Here is a 7,500-nt window from a genome sequence, read left to right as displayed (position 1 = left end):
GAATGAACTCTATGATTATTATCATCATTATTATTATTATTGTCATTATTTTTTATGATTATCATTATCGTCATCATTATAGTCATTATCGTCATCATTATCATCATTATCATTATTATCAATATTGCGTTTATGATAATTATTATGCTAATTATTATTGTCATTTTCATCATTGTAAATATTTTTTTAATAGTAACAATAATGATAATTTCAGAATTTAGAATGAGAATAATAATAATTATAATGACAATTATTATCATTATCATTATTGCAGTGATAATGATTATTATGCTAATTATTACTGTCATTACTGATTATTATTATCTCTATTGTCATTATTCTTATGATTATCATCATTATAGTTATTATCGTCATGATTATCTTTATTATCCTTATCATTATTGCAGTTACAATGATGATTATGCTAATTATTACTGTCATTTTCATCATTATAACTATTTTTATAATGGTAATAACAATAATGATAATTTTAGAAACAATAATGACAATACTACTCATTATAATAACAATAATAATGATATTATTATTTCTCTTGTCATTATTAGTATGAAAATTATTAGAATAGAGTTAATTATTACTATTATTGCAGAAATTATAAAAAATATAATTATAATGATCATTATATTATTATCATTATTCTTATTGTCATTATCATCATAATTATCCTCATCATTTTTAATAATAAAGGAATTATCAAGAAAATCATCATAATTACCTGAATTAAAGTTAAAATCATCATAATTATCATGTAAAATCGAAAAATGTTTTTTTTTCGACCTTTCTCTCAAAAAGCTAGAATTTGCCGTTTTTGGACTTTTGGGATTGTGTTAGTTTTAGCCTTTATTTCATTATAAATGGACTTTAATTATTATTATCATCATTATTGTCACTATTCTTATGATTATCATCATTATTGTCATTATCCCTATGATTATCATCATTATAGTCATTGTCTTTATGATTATAATTATTATCATACTCATTATGGCAGTTATAATGATTATGCTAATTATTACTGTCCTTTTCATCATTATAACTATTTTTATAATCATAATGACAATAATGATAATTTTAGAAATAATAATGACAATAATACTCATTATAATAACAATAATGATATTCTTATTTCTATTGGCATTATTAGTATGAAACTTATTATAATAGAGTTAATTATTGTTATTATTGCAGTAATTATAAAAATTACCATTATAATTATCATTTTATTATTATCATTATTATTATTGTCATTATCATCATAATTATCATCATTATTGTTAATAATAAAGGAATTATCATGAAAATCATCATAATTGCCTGAATTAATCATAATTATAATTTAAAAGCGAAAAAGTTTTTTTTCTACCTTTCTCTAAAAAGGCTGTAATACGCTAGAGTTTACAGTTTTTTCGACTTTTGGGATTATATTAGTTTTAGCCTTTACTTCATTATAAATGGACTCTATGATTATTATCATCATTATCATCATTATTGTCATTATTCTGCATCAGAAAAGGTTCGAATTGTTAGAACATGCGAAGTAGCTCATGACATCTTATTATGCAAGCAAGAACTAAAAACTAAAACTAAAACTGAGGCTTGCACTTGAAAAACATCAAAAAGAGATGTCATCACTTCATCTTCCTTGCTTCCAGTAATGTCTCTTTCAGTTATTTATTCCTGTACCCTATCCTTACACCTTCCACATAGTCTTCCCCAACTACTAAACTCAATGTGCAAGCATATACATTACTATATAATAATGTAGTCATAACCACACAATGTGTGATATTAAACATTATGTTTCATTAAAAAATATATATATATTAATCTACCATTACATTTGTCTAACAAAAAATAATAAACTAGTAAAAACATTGTTTTTTGTTTGACGTTTTACATTAGTTTCAATATAATCCTTGAATAGTCTTCAAATAGAATGATGCTACAAATGGTAACTTTGTTGGAGATGACATGTCAGTGGAAAAACCTCTAATGAGACTGTTTAATTATTTATTCCTGTACCTTATCCCTCTACTTTCCACACGGCCTTCTCCTACTACTAAACTTGATGTACAATATACAACAATGTCATAACTACAAATTGTGTGTGACATTAAACATTAGGCTTCTTTTTAAAAAATACATTTACCGACCATGACAGTTGGCTAACAAAAGATAAACTAGAAAAAAGTTTTTCATTGACATAATACATTTGTTTCAATATAATCTTTAAATAATCTTTAATTAAAATGATGCTACAAATGGTAGTTTTGGTGGAGATGACATGTCAGAGGAAAAGCACTTGAGAGACTTTGGAATACTGAGAGACGGAATACTGAATTGCTTAAGAACATGTACCGAGGAGGGATACAGGGTGTGTTGGAAGGATACTGAGAATGGAGGAGCTGCCAGGAAAGAGAATGAAACTCCTAACAGGAGATCCCAAATACATTTCAGAACACACCGTTGATTATATTTGCCCTCTTTTTCTGCCCAGCATTCGTATTTGTGCATTTTCATTAACTACTTCCTGATCACATTCATTGCCATTACCACCACCATCTTTATCACCATCATGGTTTTCCAAACCACTACAAATTGTGGCCATGGTTGTGTCCAAACTAGTCCGCATAGGTATAGCGAGACAACGGAATCTTCATCTGAGGACTCCAAATGCTCGTTCAATGGGATTGCGGGTTCTTGAATGAGCCAAATTATACCTTATTTCATTTTGCAATCTGGGATTGAGAACTGGAGTCATTAAAAAATTGCAAATTGGTTATGCAGATTCCCCAAGCAGATGGCCATCATAATCTGCCTGCATTAGAGCATACAAGACACTATTTCTGAATATTCTACTTTCATTTCACTGACCTTAACCACCAACAAACTATAATATAAAAAATCAAGTCTGAGCCACACAATGCTTATACATTTAATGAAAAATAACCCTTTCTGTATCAGTACTTTTCCCGTGATTGAATGACATTTTCTTGCTTTCATGTGTTACAAATTAGTAACACATTTGTGTATAACATGATATAGGAATCACATTGCAATTTTAAAATCTATGAAAATCACAATTCATTATGAAATAACGTAAACACGTAGCCTCTTCAAGACCATCAATGTTCCAGTCGAGAGCTCAAAACATTAGCTGTATTCCTGCTGCCCCCAGGTGAGTAATTTTGATTTTAGTTGTTATTTTGATTGTAGGGATAATTTTCTTTTCACAAGTGTTACCATAAGTGTTTTGATGATGGCATGTTTACTACGGGCTATAGAAGCATCTGTCATGCTACACCACTCTACATTGAGGCGTTGCTAATGATTTCCTTGTAGCTCTGCAGTTCACTATTTTATATCAGGTATTGTAAAATGGTTAATTTTTAATTCCTTTGTTGTAGTATGAAGTGAGGCTATTACAGAGATAACATTGTCCTCTTCTCTCGAGATTAATAATTAGGTTTAGGTTATGTTAGGTAAGGTAATATAACATAGGGTAATATATATATATATTATCTATCTATCTATATATGTATATAAATCTATCTATATACATTATACTTATATTAAACATATATATTATATATATATATATATATATATATATATATATATATATATATATATATATATATATATATATATATATATATATATATATATATATATATATATATATATATATATATATATATATATATATATTATATATCATATATTTATATATATTATATATATATTATATATATACATTATATATTATATATATATTATATACATTATATATATCATATATATACATTATATTATATATATATTATATACTTTATATATATTATATTATATTATATTATATTATATTATATATTATATATATGTAAGTATATATATAAATTCCTGCCAAGTGCCAAAAATATATATTCATTCTACACGGCTATATAACGTCAAGGTAAATAATTGAGGAACACCATTCATGCCAATAGGACAATACTGAAAGTTTATTCAGGGATTTTTTCTCCCCTTAGTGCACAACGTTATGTAATGCCATCTGTAACTGTCACTGAATATTTATTTAATGACGTACATTTTCGTATAATTTTATACTGATATTGAGTCCCTGTACATATATGATGAATGCACATATGAAGATGTCAAAATCATTCTAGATACAGGATGAATGCACATGTGAAAATGTCAATATCATTCCTTTATAAGCATTTTCTTTTCGTTTTTTTCTGGCTTTTATTGCGGCAATGGACTGCACACAAATACCAACTCAGAGTCCAGGTGGTCCTCAAGTAGAGCAGTAATAATTACTTTTATTATTATTTCTGTTATCATTGTCGTTATTATTATTAGGAAAATCATTAGAATAGTGTTGGTTATTGCTATTATTGCAATTATTAGGCAAATCATCATTATAATTATCATTGTATAATTATTATCATAATTATTGTCCTAATTACTCTCATAATTACCTAACCTAACCTCAACCTAACCAACCTAGCCTAAACCTAACCTAACCTAAACCACCTTACCTAACCTAACCTAAATAATCTAACTAACCTAACTTTAACCTAACCTAACCTAAACTAAACCTATCCTGACCTAAACTAACCCCAACCCTAACCCTAACCTAACCTAGAAGGAATGTGTATATGCGTGTGTGTGTGTGTGTGCGTGTGTTTGTCTTTGTGTGTATGTGTCTTTGTGTGTATGTGTCTTTGTGTGTATGTGTGTGTGTGTACATATATCCCCATATAAATATATATATATATATATATATATATATATATATATATATATATATATATATATATATATATATATATATACATATATATATACATATATATATGCATATGTATACGTGTGTGTGTGTGTGCATATTTTCTTATTTTATGTATTCACGTATGTACATGTACTTACATGGATATTGGTAAATGGCGGATAGTAATAGTAATAATGATTCAGATAATAATAAAAAAAATTACTGCTACAACTAATGATGATAATAATAATAATAACAATAATAATAACAATAATGATAATGAAAATTAAGATAACAAAAATTATAATAATGATAGTAAAGCCAGTATTAATAATAAGAATAGGAATCATTATGAAGTAAGAACCTCACCATTAACAATGTTAAAAATGATGTTAATAATGATAATGAGGATAACAGTAATTATAGTAATGATAACACTGATGATAAAAGATGTGTTAATGATAATATCAATGATAATAGAGACACAATCTCTTTTTGATATGAAATTGGTAAAAAAAAATTACTTGTATGAGAGAGAGAGAGAGAGAGAGAGAGAGGTAGAGAGGTAGAGAGAGAGAGCGAGAGAGAGAGAGAGTGAGAGAGAGAGAGAGAGAGAGAGAGAGAGAGAGAGAGAGAGAGAGAGAGAGAGAGAGAGAGAGAGAGAGAGAGAGAGAGAGAGAGAGAGACATAGATAGATAGGTAGAGAGAGAGAGAGAGAGAGAGAGAGAAACATTCAGACAGACAGACACTGAGACACGCACACAAACACACACACACACACACACCAAGCAGCCAAAAACAGACACTACACGACAGACGCCTCCCACGGGCTTGCTAAGTCTAGTACAAGTCCTTTTGTCTTTGTAGCCATCCAGAGCCATCTCAAGCCAACGCACTGCTCCTCCTGCAACGGTCCTTGCAACTGACGAGAACATCAAACTCACCTGCGGTTTTATGACCCTTATGGCAGGGTGTTCAGCTAACGGGAAGAGGGGCTTATAGAAAATGCTCCGTGATACCGCTGTGTAAAAGATGTAGCCAGGTGTGTGTGTGTGTATGCAATGTCGGTATAAAAATAGATGTTTCTCTTTGTACAAGGATATTTGATCAAAGGTAAGTATGCATTACTTTTTAAAAATGGTGCCTAGATGAGCAATCCCCGATAAAGTAAATTACAGTGGGCCGACGGAGAGGTGGCCGAAAGATAGCAAGTTATTTTAGTTCGATCTTTAACCGCATATTTGTGGGCAGATGAGAAAGACGATTGCGGGAGATCGAGAAGTAAAGTTTGGTTGAATTTATGCCCTCAAGCAAGTTTATTTTTGACATCTTACAATGTTTTTCTGTTCTTATAACAGACAAAAATAATTTTGACAGTGAGCACGCTCCTGATAAGGGAGATTACTGTAACCAACGAGGGAGTTGCATAGATGCTTCTCTTTGCCATATACTTGTAATATAGGCGATTTTGCGGGGTATAAAGGTTGGGGTAAATCACTAAAAATCTAGCCAGCATTTTGTGCTGATTCATCTTTTTCTTATATTGTCATAAAACGAAGGGACCCATCACCAATATTTACATCGGTGTTTTTATATCAGAAGGGAAGCGACTTTTTAATCTATTAGGTAATTCGCCTGTTAGTTGCATAAGCAGGAGTGAAGAGGGTGAATTCATTAACATTTTTCTGTCAAAGTGGGAAACGTGTCACGCCTCTCGTCCTAACCAATCAGAACAAACTTACCAAGAAGAGGATGGAGATGCAATTCAAGACTTATGGCATGAGCTCTGAGAAGAAATAATTCGCACTTTTACAAATTTTCGCAAGCTTGATTGTATATACAGTAGAACGAGCATGTTTTGAAATGTATCGGTTGTGTGGCGGGATAATTATCTCGCAAATGTGACATATCGACATGTACAAATATGCGAGATGGTGGTTGCCACATTTATATTTATGCATTAAATTCAAGTCTATTAAAACTCGATTCAAATTTTCTTATATTGCATTATCGCCTGTTAAGAAGTGCATTTGTGTAAGGCTGAAAGCCATTATAAAGACATTGCCTGCAACAAGAGTTTTATGATCCTTTTCGCTGAATTGTATAGTTATTGTGAAGAATCATTAGCAATATAAGAACGGCTGCTATAACATGTTAAAAGATGAATGGAGGGAGAGGCGACGTTCATGGCAACTCAGTAATAATCGCCATGAGCGATGAGGAAGATGGCGGTACCATCGAGGAGCGGAACGTGTCCTTCTGAACGCCGCAGGAAGCGTTTCGGGGTTATAACCTCGTGTGATGAGCATTCAATTTCGGAGGATCACGAGAGGGGGAGAGGAAGAGGGAAAGAGAGAGGGCAAGAATAGGGGAAGAGGGAGAAGGAGAGAGAGAGAGAGAAAGGAACGTAAGAGAGGAAGAGAGGATATTTGACGAAGAAGAGAGGGAGAGAATAGTATGCAAGTTGATGACCATTAAAAAGATGTATTTTAAATTCCAAAGATTTTTTTTTTTTTTTTTTTTTTTGTCAATAGATACCACGACGTGGTTATTTGCCTATTCATTTTATTGCCATTATTTTCTATGCGTAAATGCAGGCAATATCAAAATTCCTACTCACAATTTACATGTAGATTACTTTAAACTTCGGGATTTTTTTTTCAGAATTATATGTTCTCTCTCTCTCCATCTCCCCCCTTCCC

This window comes from Penaeus vannamei, chromosome 27 (genome assembly GCF_042767895.1).
Source record: "Penaeus vannamei isolate JL-2024 chromosome 27, ASM4276789v1, whole genome shotgun sequence".
Taxonomy (NCBI): domain Eukaryota; kingdom Metazoa; phylum Arthropoda; class Malacostraca; order Decapoda; family Penaeidae; genus Penaeus; species Penaeus vannamei.
The sequence above is the reverse complement of the archived record's forward strand: the minus strand, read 5'-3'. Positions refer to the sequence as shown.